Below are 12,107 nucleotides of genomic sequence, written 5' to 3'. Positions count from 1 at the left end.
GGGGTACAGTAGACTGTCAGGAGGTATTGGGGTACAGTAGACTGTCAGGAGGTACAGGTGTACAGTAGGCTGTCAGGAGGTATTGGAGATATTAAATTACCAACCAAGCACTTTATAAATTTATATACTTCATAATGCATCAGAAAGCATAATAGGTTTATAAAATGATAATATTTCCCAAATTACTGCAAAAGATTTTTTGTCAATATGATAATAATAATAATAATAAAAGTATAGTAGTTAAGAAAAAGCTGGGACAATTTATACAAGAGTTGTGGAAGTTAAAAAAAATGACTTAACACTTGACCCAAACTTTCCACACAAAAAGAGCTGTCCAGAAACTAAAAGGTTAGGAAGCCAGTGACAACGCCACAATTCAATACAACATGAACTCTTAGAAAGAAAGAAGGAAGAGAAGAAGGGAGGGGAGTGGGAGAGAGGTCACACAGTGAAGAGGTGATTGATTGCTACCCGCAGGCCATTCTGATCAGATGTTTTACCTCTGGGGGCCTTGATGCTGTTTTCTCAGTGAAAGGTGATATCCGTTTTGCTGTTTTGGTTCCTTTTCTGTGGTTGAAAAAAAAAAAAAAACAAAAACACCACAAGCAAGGCAACTTCTAAAAGGAGGTGTTTATTTGGCGCTTATGGTTCCAGAGGATTGGTGTCCACAAGGCCAAGTGGAGGCAGCAGGTAGCAGGAGCTGGAGCTGGAAGATGAGAGCTGAGGGCTCACATCTCGATCACAGACGGGAGGCCAAGAGAGAACCCTAGAAATGGTGCAAGTGGTTAACTCTCAAAGCCAGCCTCCAGTGAAGTACCTTCCAGGCCACTACCTCATGAGCCTCAACAAATAGAGCCACCAACTGGGAACCAAGTTTTCAAATGCCAGAGACTGTGGGAGACAGTTATCATTCAAACCAACACAACACCACTAAATACATCACAAGAAGATTATGAAAAATGCGAGCAGAGTTCTTTGTACATAAACAGCATAAAAGTATTTTACAAACATAAAATACAAAATAGATAAAAGTATTTGGTCACGAAAATACATTTAAAAAGCCATCTGAGATTTAAACTTGATATTTCAAAAGAGAAGGAGAGGAACAAGTCTCTACACAAGAAACTTTTCTGATGTTGTCCTGGCCCTTCTCCCTATGCCGAACTTTTACAGAACACAGGGTCTGCAGGCATGCTCATTCTCACATGTACTTGGGGATGGTAACAGACCCACCAAGCCTACCAGCAATGGGCTGAGAGTGCCTGCTGCCACAGCTCATTAATGTGCTCATTTGTCCCCAGAATCCAAAACAAAGGAAAAACCATTCTGAAAAGATGAAACAGAGCAGCCACTGTTGGGTAAACTATAAGGAACCCATGTGAATTTGGCAACCAAACAGGATTTAAAAACTCTGGGAGGAGAGCCAGAGAGATGACTCAGTGGGTAGAGACACTTGCCTCTAGGCCTGACGACCTGAATTCCATCTCTGGGGCACACACGGTTCCCCCCAGTTGTTCTACACAGGCTCTGTGGCACCTGTGGAATCCCCACCCCACAAATAAATAAACTGTAAAAAAATAAGTCTCCCTTTAAGAGGGGAAGAAAGATTGAGTGAAGACCATGCAGACACAGCACTGCTCTTGGTCAAGGCTTCGTCAAGCTCAGTGTTTGCCAAGCTCCGAATGCTGCAGTTCCACATGTGGTGTCCCCAGCCATAAGATTATTTAGATACTACTTCATAACTATAATTTTGCTACTGTTATGACTAATAATGTAAACATCTGATATGCAGGAGATCTGATATGCGGCCCTGAAGGGTTTGAGACCCACAGGTTGAGAACCAATATTCTAGTTGAGCTGGAAACTGGGAAAGAAAGAAAGAAAGCTCTGGAGTGCTGCTGTCTGGCCTGAACGAGCATCTGCTCAGAAGTGAGCTCTCCATAGTAAGCTTACAGAATTCTGTAAAGTGTGTGTGTGTGTCTGTGTGTGTGTCTGTGTGTGTGTCTGTGTGTCTCTGTGTGTGTGGTAGGGAGCTACAGGCATGATGGTGGGAAACTGAGATATTACATCTTCAACTGAACACACGAAGCAAAGAGCTGACTAGAGTTGGGGCAAGGCAGTGAATTCTCAAAGCCTACCCTCCATGGCATACTTCCTCCAGCAAGGTCACACCTCCTAAACCTCTCCAAGCAGCACCACCATGTGGGGACCAAGTGTGAATTCCTGAGTCTGTGGGGAACATCTTGCATTTAGGCCTGCTTAAGATGGAACCGATTTTTACGTAGAAGACTTCCTCCAGCACTCTAGGAACTAAGAACAGGAAAAGCACCACTTTGTGAAGTTTCGCTCGTTTTTTAGCACAGAGATGTTAGGTTTATGTATATAATCAACTAAAACATTCATAACCCTGCAATTTTCTTGTTATGCATGTTTTTCATTTTCCTGGGAATTCAATGTCAGAAGTGTATTGTGATGAATGGTTTTCAAAAGATGATTAAATAATTCTGGGTCCAGTATGAAGCATGTGGGCTAAGAGGTGGGGGGATGAGTTCAGTTCCAACGTTTCCCACCAAATGCGTTCTCAGGAGCAGAATGGACACGGTCTACCACTGCTTGAAGGACGTCCCCTCTACACTTGTTCTTCACTCTCGTGATCAGATCACTCATTTTTCCCAGGAATCTAAGTCCTTAGTTCTATATACAGAACTTTTAGACTTGAAATCCATGAACAAAAACCGTAGTCTCTGGAAAAAGTTACATTAACTCCAAATTTTCAACTATGATGTTTTCTCATTAGAACCCAACCCAACCTACACCCTGGCAAGAGCTAACAGCACAAGACAGAACATTCTATACCATTCTGGCAGCAAGGACCAGACAGTCATACACTTTCGTCAGTATGTATACACATACACTTGTATACACGTGCTCTGCACAGGTGTGCATGCATGCATGTGCCTGCACCGTTAAGCATGCGTGTCCTGTATTGGTGTGCACTTGGGCATTCTGTACTGATATGCACAATGTGTCCTGCATTAGCATGTACACACTTGTCCTGATAATTATGTTCTGTTCAGCAAAGGGCCCATTTACACTGCAGAGATCTTAAGCATGGAAGCCACCTAGGCAGAAACTAGAGACAACTGGTTGTAATGTACAACACCCAGAAAAGAGGCAAAGAGGTGTAAGCTGCCCTCTGTCCTGCAGGAAAGCCGGGAGCATGCTGCTGCAGCACTCAGCAAAGGGAAAACAGGTCTCTTTACAAACACAGCACTCAGCAAAGGGAAAACAGGTCTCTATACAAACACAGCTGGCAGAAATCTGAACACAGAACACTGTGAGAACACTCACTGAGACAGATCTGCACGGTGTGTTCCTTACACCGCAGGGAGGGGCTCTTTAAATCACTACTGAATACCCTTTACACAAGTGCCTCTAGACTTAGATTATCCTCCACAACAAACAGCGTGGGGAAGGGGTCAAAGTGTGACGAGTACACACAAGAGTATACTGATAGAGCCCATAACTCATGACCCTGGATCTGGGTTCAAACTAAGATTGTCTTCTTATTTCATCTCTTCAGAGGCTTGTGCTTAGAGAGCCTCAGGTGGTTACAGCACCCCGCCTATTATCCTCTGGAATGGACCCTTCCCCCAGCACCTATGCAGACTCCGTGTGCACAGGAGCCCTGACTGAAAGCTCTGTGAGCTGTATTCTCAACACCAGGAAAGTACACACACCACACACACAAACACACACACACACACACACTACAGAAGGAGTAGTTTAGGTTCTGGGCAGGGAGAAGTTATTCGTGGGATCCTCAGCAACACATAATCACAGAGCAAGGCAAGGACATCCAACAGCCAAGGGCTCCCTTCCCAAGATGCCTTCATTAGGATCAGTCTGATAAGGATTTCTAAGATTCACTCCGCAGCATAGGATCCTGGTCTCACCAACAGAGCTCAGACATACTCAAGGACAAAAGGCCCCAGGACAACCACATAAGACCAATCTTCCGTGACTTACACACAACTCAGTCAGGCAACAAGGCACAAACTGTGTCCAAAGATTCTCCAGCAATATAATTTGAAAGGGGTGGGACTGGAGCACAAATTAATTCTGCACTGCACATACAATTTCCATTTGCAATCGGAAGGTATTCCAAAACAAGCATACATTTCAATTGCTCTCGGGTGCTGCCATGTGGAAGGAAAGCCAAAATAAATTCCAAACAATCTCCCCAAAGTTCAAGCCTTTAGAAGGCCTGACCTGACCAGTTTCTTAACTGGTATTTCCATACTTCAATTCCAAAGAACCTTTTCTAAAGGCAGAAGTTGCCTGGAAACAAAAACTTTGATAGTGTATTCAAAGCATCCTCTAGGCTAGAGGGAGGAGACAGCCAAAGGGAACTAACTCAGAACAAAGAGATAAATTTGCAAATTGTTGTGAAGACAAAGAGAAAAGAATTAGGAGGCTGGGTCCAAAAGGGGGTAAAGTAAGAAAGAGCAAAGCAGCCTAAAAGAAGTGAAGCCCTGTTCCTGGAAACCCAGGGAAGTAGCAGGGAAACCCAGGGGCCGCTGCTGGAGTCAGGGTGGTGGGGACTTCCTCCCACTCAGAGCAGGCTGGATAGTGGGGGTTGCAATTGAATACCAATGACAGGTGGCAGAAGGGCATTCAAGGGAAACCTGTCTAGAGGTTTCCCTAAGACACTTGAAACCCGGAGCTGCCAGAAGGTGGCCAGTTGGGTGACAGCAGCAGACCAGGACAGGACAGGCAGAATGGCAGCCACAAGAAAGAGGTCCATACAGGGCTGAGGGAGAGCTATCCCAGTATGCAGAGAGAGCAAGCCCCAGGCTGCTGAGGAGGGGCTCTGTGACTGCACCTCAGAGTCTGTCACCTTCAAGCTACAGGAAAGAAATGAAAGAAATGGGTGCTGTTTCCAAGCCCTGAGCAGCATGAGGTAGAAGGGAGAACATGTCACTCCCAGGGAGAAACAGGTTTACTTCCCGAGGGTTCTTCTGTGAGAAGGATTGGCCAGGTCACTTCTGCTATTGTTAATTGGGTTTTGTAAGATATATTTTTATTGTCTTTAATCACACGTAGGGGTGTGTGTGTGTGTGTGTGTGTGTGTGTGTGTGCGCGCGCGCGTGTGGGTATGTATATGTGAGTACAAGTTCCCTCAGAAGCCAGGGCACTGGATTCTCAAGAGCAGTTGTGAGCTGCCTGATGTGGCTGCTGGAACCAAACACCGGTGCTCCTAACCCAGAGCCATCTCTTCAGCACAGGCCAGGTTAATTTTGGTCTCCCATCTATGGTATCTTCGGAAAATCTACAGCATCCAAACCACTGAACAGAAATGAACCATTCTATGCTATAAATGTGGAGTCATCTCTGAAAGATGTTGACCTGGCTGAGAAAGGAAAATGAGTCCAGGAACCATAATAGGTCTTTGTATGCACACAGGGATATACGCACACGTGTGTGTGTGTGTGTGTGTGTGTGTGCGTGTCTGTGTGTGTGTGCGCGCAGGCATACATGCACATGTAACAGAAAGGAGGGCTGTGTGCCTTAGGAAATAACGTTATGGATGCAAAAGTTATAATAAAAGGATCTATCCCAGGGAAAGTGTTCAAGATCTGGGCAGGACCACTGTGGTCAGGACAAGCACAAGGAAGCTCAGAAGCCAAAACCAGATTAAAGCTCTTCTGTGGAGTTGACCCTTCCAACCCCCAGCTAGGCATGGGCTGAATTTGAGTCAGGAGATTCGTGTAGTGCTAGTCTGTTTCTTCTGTGACAAGAGACACTTGCTCATCAGTCCTAAGGACCAGGCTTGATAGCCCAAAGTGAAAATAACAAGAAAACCAACCAAAAATGGAAGTAGTATAAAAAACCTCTGGGCTCTGTTCAAGCAGATGAAGTACAAAGTGTGTGCGTATGTTAAGGGGGCCATGGAGGGAGGGATGAAGAACTGAGAAGAGCAGAGTCTAACTCAGTGATAACAGACAAATCCTATAGAGGGACTAGGAGCCTTTTATAACTTCTCACAGAGCAAAGGAGACGGAGGCCAAGTGCAGTCCAATAGAGACTGTAACTTACACTGTGGCGACTGAAGGGCCATCAACTCACAGTTTGCATTAATGAAGATGGTTGTTTCGGGACCCTGGGCAAGCGCTAGGAGGCATGGAGGCTCAGGTGGTGACAAGTGTCTCCCCAACAACAGGCATTCCCTTCTTAGTACAGGTTTTCTTTTAATAGTAATTCTTTGAGAACCACATACAATGTGTGCTAATAATATCCGCCTCTCAAGCAGTGGCTCTCAACCTGTGGGTCACAAACCAGATACCCTGCCATATCTGATGTTTACATTATGATTTAGAACACTAGAAAAATTACAGTTATGAAGTAGCAACGAAATAATTTTATGGTTGGGTCACCACAACATGAAGAACTGTATTAAAGGGTCATAGCATTAGGAAGGCTGAGAACCACTGCACTAGAACAATGTATAGAGTTAAGCCAGATACCTATGGCACAGGTTTGTTTTTGTTTTGTTTTCAAGACAGGATTTCTCTGTAGCTTTGAAGCCAGTCCTGGAACCAGCTCTTTTAGACGAGGCTGGCCTAGAACTCACAGAGATCCTCCTGCCTCCGCCTCCCACGTGCTGGGATTAAAGGCCTGCACTACCACTGCCCGGCTATGGCACGGTTTTTTAAAACATGTAATTCTACTGCTAGATTTAACACTTTATTAGTTGATGAAATATAAATCAGATGTTGTTTTAAGTGTGAGAAAACTATGCCTACTAGTTATCCCTTAAAATTAATTTGAAGGGCTGGAGAGATGGTTCAGCAAGTAGGAGTATATACTGTTCTTTGAGGGGACACCAGTTTAGTTCCCAGCACCCATGTAGGGAGCTCATAATCACCTGCAACTCCAGTTTCAGAATATCTGATGACCTCTTTAGACCTCTGGGAGCACCTACATGCCCATATATGACATATACAATAATTGAAAAGAATATTAAAAGAATCTTTCAAAAAGTTATTTAGACAAAAGAAAAATAAAGTTGTGACATTGCTTTTAAGACTCAGCTTGACAGGCTCCAGGGAATCTAACACCCTCTTCTGTCTTTCTTGGGCTCCTGCATTCAAGTGTGTATACCAATATGACATGTGTGCATGTGTGCATGCGCAGACACACACACATACACACACACTTACAAAAGAAAATGTTTAAAACAATTACCTTGAAAAGAAAAGTTGTGCCATTTGTTTTGAAGTCTTGTCCTGACAAACCCTAACTCTGTCTGCAACACCGCTGATGTTACAGAGACACGTGAGACCACTTAAAAGGCTGCAGGTTAACAATGCTTCCAGGATTTTAACCTCCCCATTACTGGACAAAAGCAGTAAATGGAACTTCAGTGGTCCAGCAGCTGGCAAGTTCTCTCCCTTATGCAAAAATGTGATGGAACAGCTGGGGAATGCAAGCGGCTTTGGAACAGGCTGCTATGTGATCCAAAATAACACTGCCTGTTCATCATCCCCACAAAGGAAGTAACAGCGCAGGGTGGGCCTGGAGCATGTCCTGCAGCTGCTTCAGACTGCACACTGGGGCACAAGTGGCTACAAATGGAGCTAAAGGCACAAAGCTTCAGGGAGGGAGAAGCCAGTTATAGGGTCAGCTCATTTTCCAAGATGGGAGAGCTACACTCCATGCCCATATGTGGGATCTGCACCGTGACAGAGCCTCTGTCTCCCAGCTACACCAAAGACAGCCACGCCACAGCTGCGAATGGGGTGACGGAACCGCCAAAATTTCAACTTGTTTTTGAAAGATAAAGGTGCAAAATCCAGAAGAGAAGGAGAGGAGGGGAGAGCAGACAGAACAGTTCTCCATTTAGGGTTATGAAGCTGAAAACTCTCCCAGGGTTTTCTCAGGTGGAATGGACACCCTGGCTGCTCTGTGTTTCTTCAGCTTTATCCCTGTGTGTCTTCTTCCAGCAGCTTCTAAGAGCACAGCAATTTTCAGGTCCTACAGTCCACCACGCTTGAGAAAACATGGCTGAACAACTAGGAGAGCTCCGCTCCCCTTCCTCCCCGGCCTCTTACAGACTCAGCAAACAGCAGCATTCTCCAAGTAAAATGGTCTTCTTTCCAAGACTGCGAGGCGCAGGTTCCCAGAAGCAGACTCTCTTTTCTTTAGTGTTATAGATGGCTCATTAATTGGACAGAAAAGAAATGAATACTTACTTCCTTTTCCCAGTTCAGTTTTAAGGTCTTTTTTTTCAGTCTTGTCTTGGTGGTAATTTGAACACTGGCTTTAAATCTAAAGGAAAGGGAAATGACTGGAAAGCTAGCCACAAAATTACCCAGTGGCGCAAGCCAGGAGGAAAGCCTCATAGTTCCGGAGGCCCTTGCAAATTCCTCCTGCAAGTGGACAAAGTTTCCATCACCAACAAACCCCCCCCCCAACCTCACAGCTTGCTGACGAAGAGAAATTCCTCAGTGCACAATACTGAAAACCTGACAAAGCGGGGTGGGATGAGGCTGAGCAAGCTGTTGCTTATCTTCATCTTTACCTGTCTAGATGCCACACGGAAGGAAAGACCTCACTGGTTGGTTGAGCAGCTACTATGTGCTGGGTACCATGCCAAGAATTTTACAAACATTATCTAATTTTATCCTTGTAGCTGGAAATCAGGATAGACTGCTATTATCTCAATCTTAAAGGAGGAAAATGAAGCTCAGATAGTGTTAGTGTTAGCCCGAGGCCAGCCACTTTGACCCCACAGGTCTGGGTGTTCCCATGGCTGGCACAACACTAAGACAATCTGAACCCCAGAGTGTTGTGCTAGAGGCCACACATTTCAGAAGCATTTGGGGTCATACGGAAACCCCAGTCTCAAACATGAGCTCAGCGTTCCTGGAACCATGTAGACAGTATATTCTTAGGGCTGTAAAAGAAACTGCTGGGGGAGGGTCGTTACAAATTCCTCACGAAAAGCAACTTCCAAAGCAGCTCTCATTAAATTTAACACACACTTTCAGCCCTGTGGCCACGTCACATAGGGTGGGGCCAGGCTGTCTCGTGCTGGGGATAATTTCCTGCCCCAGGGCCACCTGTGAGGAAAGCACAGGCAGTGGTGACTCCTCTCACGGGACTGTCCTGTAACTCTACAGGAAGGTTCTTGGTTTTCGTTTTTTGTTTTTTTTAAGATTTAATTCTTCCACGTTCCTTAAACTTCACAAAAAGTTGGTGTCACTCGAGTGGTGGCATTAACGGAAGAAGTCTAAAATCCAACTAGATCAAATGTGTCCAGAATTACAGCAAAGACTCAATAATCTATCAAAAAAAAAAGTCATGCCTGAAACCCCAGCACTCAGAAGACTGAGTCAGAGGCGTTGCCCTGAGTTCCGACAGTCTGAGAGCTACAGCGTGAAACCCTCTCTCAAAACAACAAAACCAAACCAAGCAGAATCTCTTTAGAAACAGCCTTTTCTGCAACAGCAAACATCCAGCACCCCTTCTGGAGCAGGGCCGACCGCTAGTGGACCTTTTGGCTCTTTACGTTTAGTTTCCAGAGCCCACCCTCTGAAGGAGGCGGTGAGATGCAAAGCAGAATCAGAGGGATTTTCCTAAGTACCAAGTGCGTCATCAAAGCCAGCCAGCCCTGCGCTTACCGCAGCAGGCTGTGGCGAGGTTGGGCTGAGAGATGTGTCAAAGTGACTTAGGTTCTAACCCTGGGGCTGAGGGCATCTACCAGCAGAGTGTGGCAGTCTGGTTTTCATGTAAGCAACACTTCTTCCCCTCAGGTCCCGGTCCTGAGACACACAGGGAAGCCTCCCCTGTGATCCATCGGCGTGACAATAATCGTGCCTGTGCTAGAGACTGTAGTGGACAACTTGAGATGGAGACGGAGTGGTAGAAACCAAGTGGCCTCTTCCCTTCGACGGTACCGCAACTGCGATAAAGACTTCAACAGGTCTGCAAGTCCTACACGGCAGGCCCTTAAACCTGCACAGGACCCATACCGCGATTCGAGACTCGGAATTTCTTCTCTTACTGTTCACAGTAATACAATCAACACTTTCTGGGGCTCCACTTTCTAGATGCAGGGGCTACCGACTGTCACCCGTGCTAAGCCCCGCCCCTGGGGAGCCGGCGCGCTTACACCATGGGGAGGGTCATGGGCAGGCAGTGGCAGCGCTCGCCCAGCGGCCAGTTCAAACCCGGGCAAGCCCTACCAAGGCGCGTCCCAGGGCGCAGGAGCCCAGGCAATCCCCGGCGACTGGAGAAAAGAAGGAGACCGCGAAATTGGAATTGTGTTCGTTCGAGCACCCTGGCCCAGGAGCCCTCCTTCCCGCCCCTCCTCTCACCTAACTTCCCCGAAACTCCAAAATCCAAACACTGTCGGACCCCCCTCTCAGGGGCAGCGGGACGGAAGTGGGTGGAAGCGGCAGCTTCACGGTGCCTTTGTTACCGCCCGGGACCCCGCGAGCTAAAACAGCATCCGGTGGTAGCGGCCTGTGGACCCGCCGCCCGTCCAGGCTGGTGTCTTCCGGGTTCCAGCCCTCGCCCCCGCAGAGCTGCGGACAGCCCTGAAACCAACCCCGTATCCCCCGCCTGGGGAGGTACACAGGGGCATCCCGAGACAGCCGTCCCTGGCCCAGTGCTGCCTCAGAGCTCCGGGTCACTCCTCACCTTGCCCAGACTCTCCGCGCGCCTCCTAGACACTTTCACAGCCTCCCGCGGCACAGCAGCCCCACAGTCCCGACCAGTGTCTCCCCGGCTACTCGCCGCCTCTTTGCAACTGAGCCCGGCTCACCCACCCCACCCCCGCCGCTGGATGATTCACCGCGCTCCTTACCTGGAGCTTCGCAAATCCCCTCCCCTCTACTGGCCCGGGCGGTGATCAGGAGCTGGCGCCCTCTGCCGGGCCACCAAGAGCAGCCCTGCAGGCCACTCAGAGCAGGGACACCCCTTTCAGAACGCAGGGACTGTCTGAGCCAGATCCTAAAAGCTGTGCCTGCGCCCCAACAGGCACGAAAGGCCAAAGTTACCCCCTTGCAGACCAAGCGGCACAGTCTGTCACCAGCCCCCTCCCCCGCTCCGCGCCCTCATCCACAATACGCACGTGCAGTTTTTAAAACACTGGAAGAGCAGCGTTTACAGTGTTCAAACTAAGTTTGTGCCCCGAGTCTCAGTGCCTCTCCTATGCCTGGACTGAAAGGACGGAAAGAAAGGACGGGAGTCTCTGACACCAGGATCTCCCTGCAGGAAGAGGCTCCCGGGGAGCTCCAGGTGCGGTGGCAGCCGCCGGGCTTGGGGTGCTGGGTCGGGTCGCCTCTGAAGGCCAGGCTGGGGGTGTGGCTACATGCTGCCTCGCTCAGCTCTCTCGGAGAGGTAAACACACTTCGGCTGCTTAACTCTCAGCCTCCCGCAGGTCCACAGTGCAACTTAAGGGTCCCGTTGGGAGAACATCTCGGCGCGAAGGCCTGGTCCAGACCAGAAGAACGTCCTCTGGGACCCCAACTTCCCGACCCTACTCACCCTCTCTGCGCTTCTGCGCGGCTGCTTTCGCCCACCTGCCGCCCGGCGCCTGCAACAAGGTCCCCGTGGTCCGGGGGGCGCACAATCGCGCTGAACCCCAGGTCCGCAGCACAGTCCTCAGCCCGGGCTCGCTCTCTAGGAGGCCGGGGGCAGAGTCTGCACCGCTTCGGATGGTCTCAGTGTCTGGAAGAGAGTGATCTGCGGGCTCAGAACTGACCTAGCGCCTCCTTCCCAGACAGCCGGTGCACGAATCTAAGCGCGGCGGGCGGGAGCCGGGTATTAATTGTGGGGCCCCCGGGTGTCCGCCGCCTGGCGCTCTGAGTGGCTCAGATGGCGCGCCAGGCCAGCGGAGCTGCTGGTGCGACCCACCCCCTCGGCGCGCTCCCGCCCAGGCCGGGCCCGGGGACGAGCCCCGCGCACGCGCCCCGCCGCTCCTGGCCTCATCCGCCCTACGCTCTATTTACCCAAAGCTTCCGGGAGTCAGAGACGCTGCTCACCTCCGAGTCCCCAAGCGACTGTCATGAGCTTCCAGCGGTTCTAGTGATAGGACC

General features: G+C 48.8%; 1 protein-coding gene across 2 annotated transcripts in view; it reads right to left on the bottom strand.

The window, feature by feature from the left end:
• The window catches only part of Svil (supervillin), a 196,748-nt gene extending 184,870 nt beyond the window's left edge, over positions 1–11,878 (bottom strand). The window contains exon 1 of one of the 2 annotated variants that reach the window (XM_026783048.1): positions 11,557–11,878. The gene's annotated coding sequence lies outside the window, so the exon portion shown is untranslated. The remainder of the gene's footprint in view (positions 1–11,556) is intronic. The other variant, XM_026783047.1, reaches the window with a different exon arrangement.
• Positions 11,879–12,107: the final 229 nt, after the last annotated feature.

The sequence above is a fragment of the Microtus ochrogaster genome, chromosome 16 (assembly GCF_000317375.1).
Source record: "Microtus ochrogaster isolate Prairie Vole_2 chromosome 16, MicOch1.0, whole genome shotgun sequence".
Classification (NCBI taxonomy): Eukaryota; Metazoa; Chordata; class Mammalia; order Rodentia; family Cricetidae; genus Microtus; species Microtus ochrogaster.
Note: the sequence above shows the minus strand (reverse complement) of the source record. Positions and strands in the feature narration are given on the sequence as shown.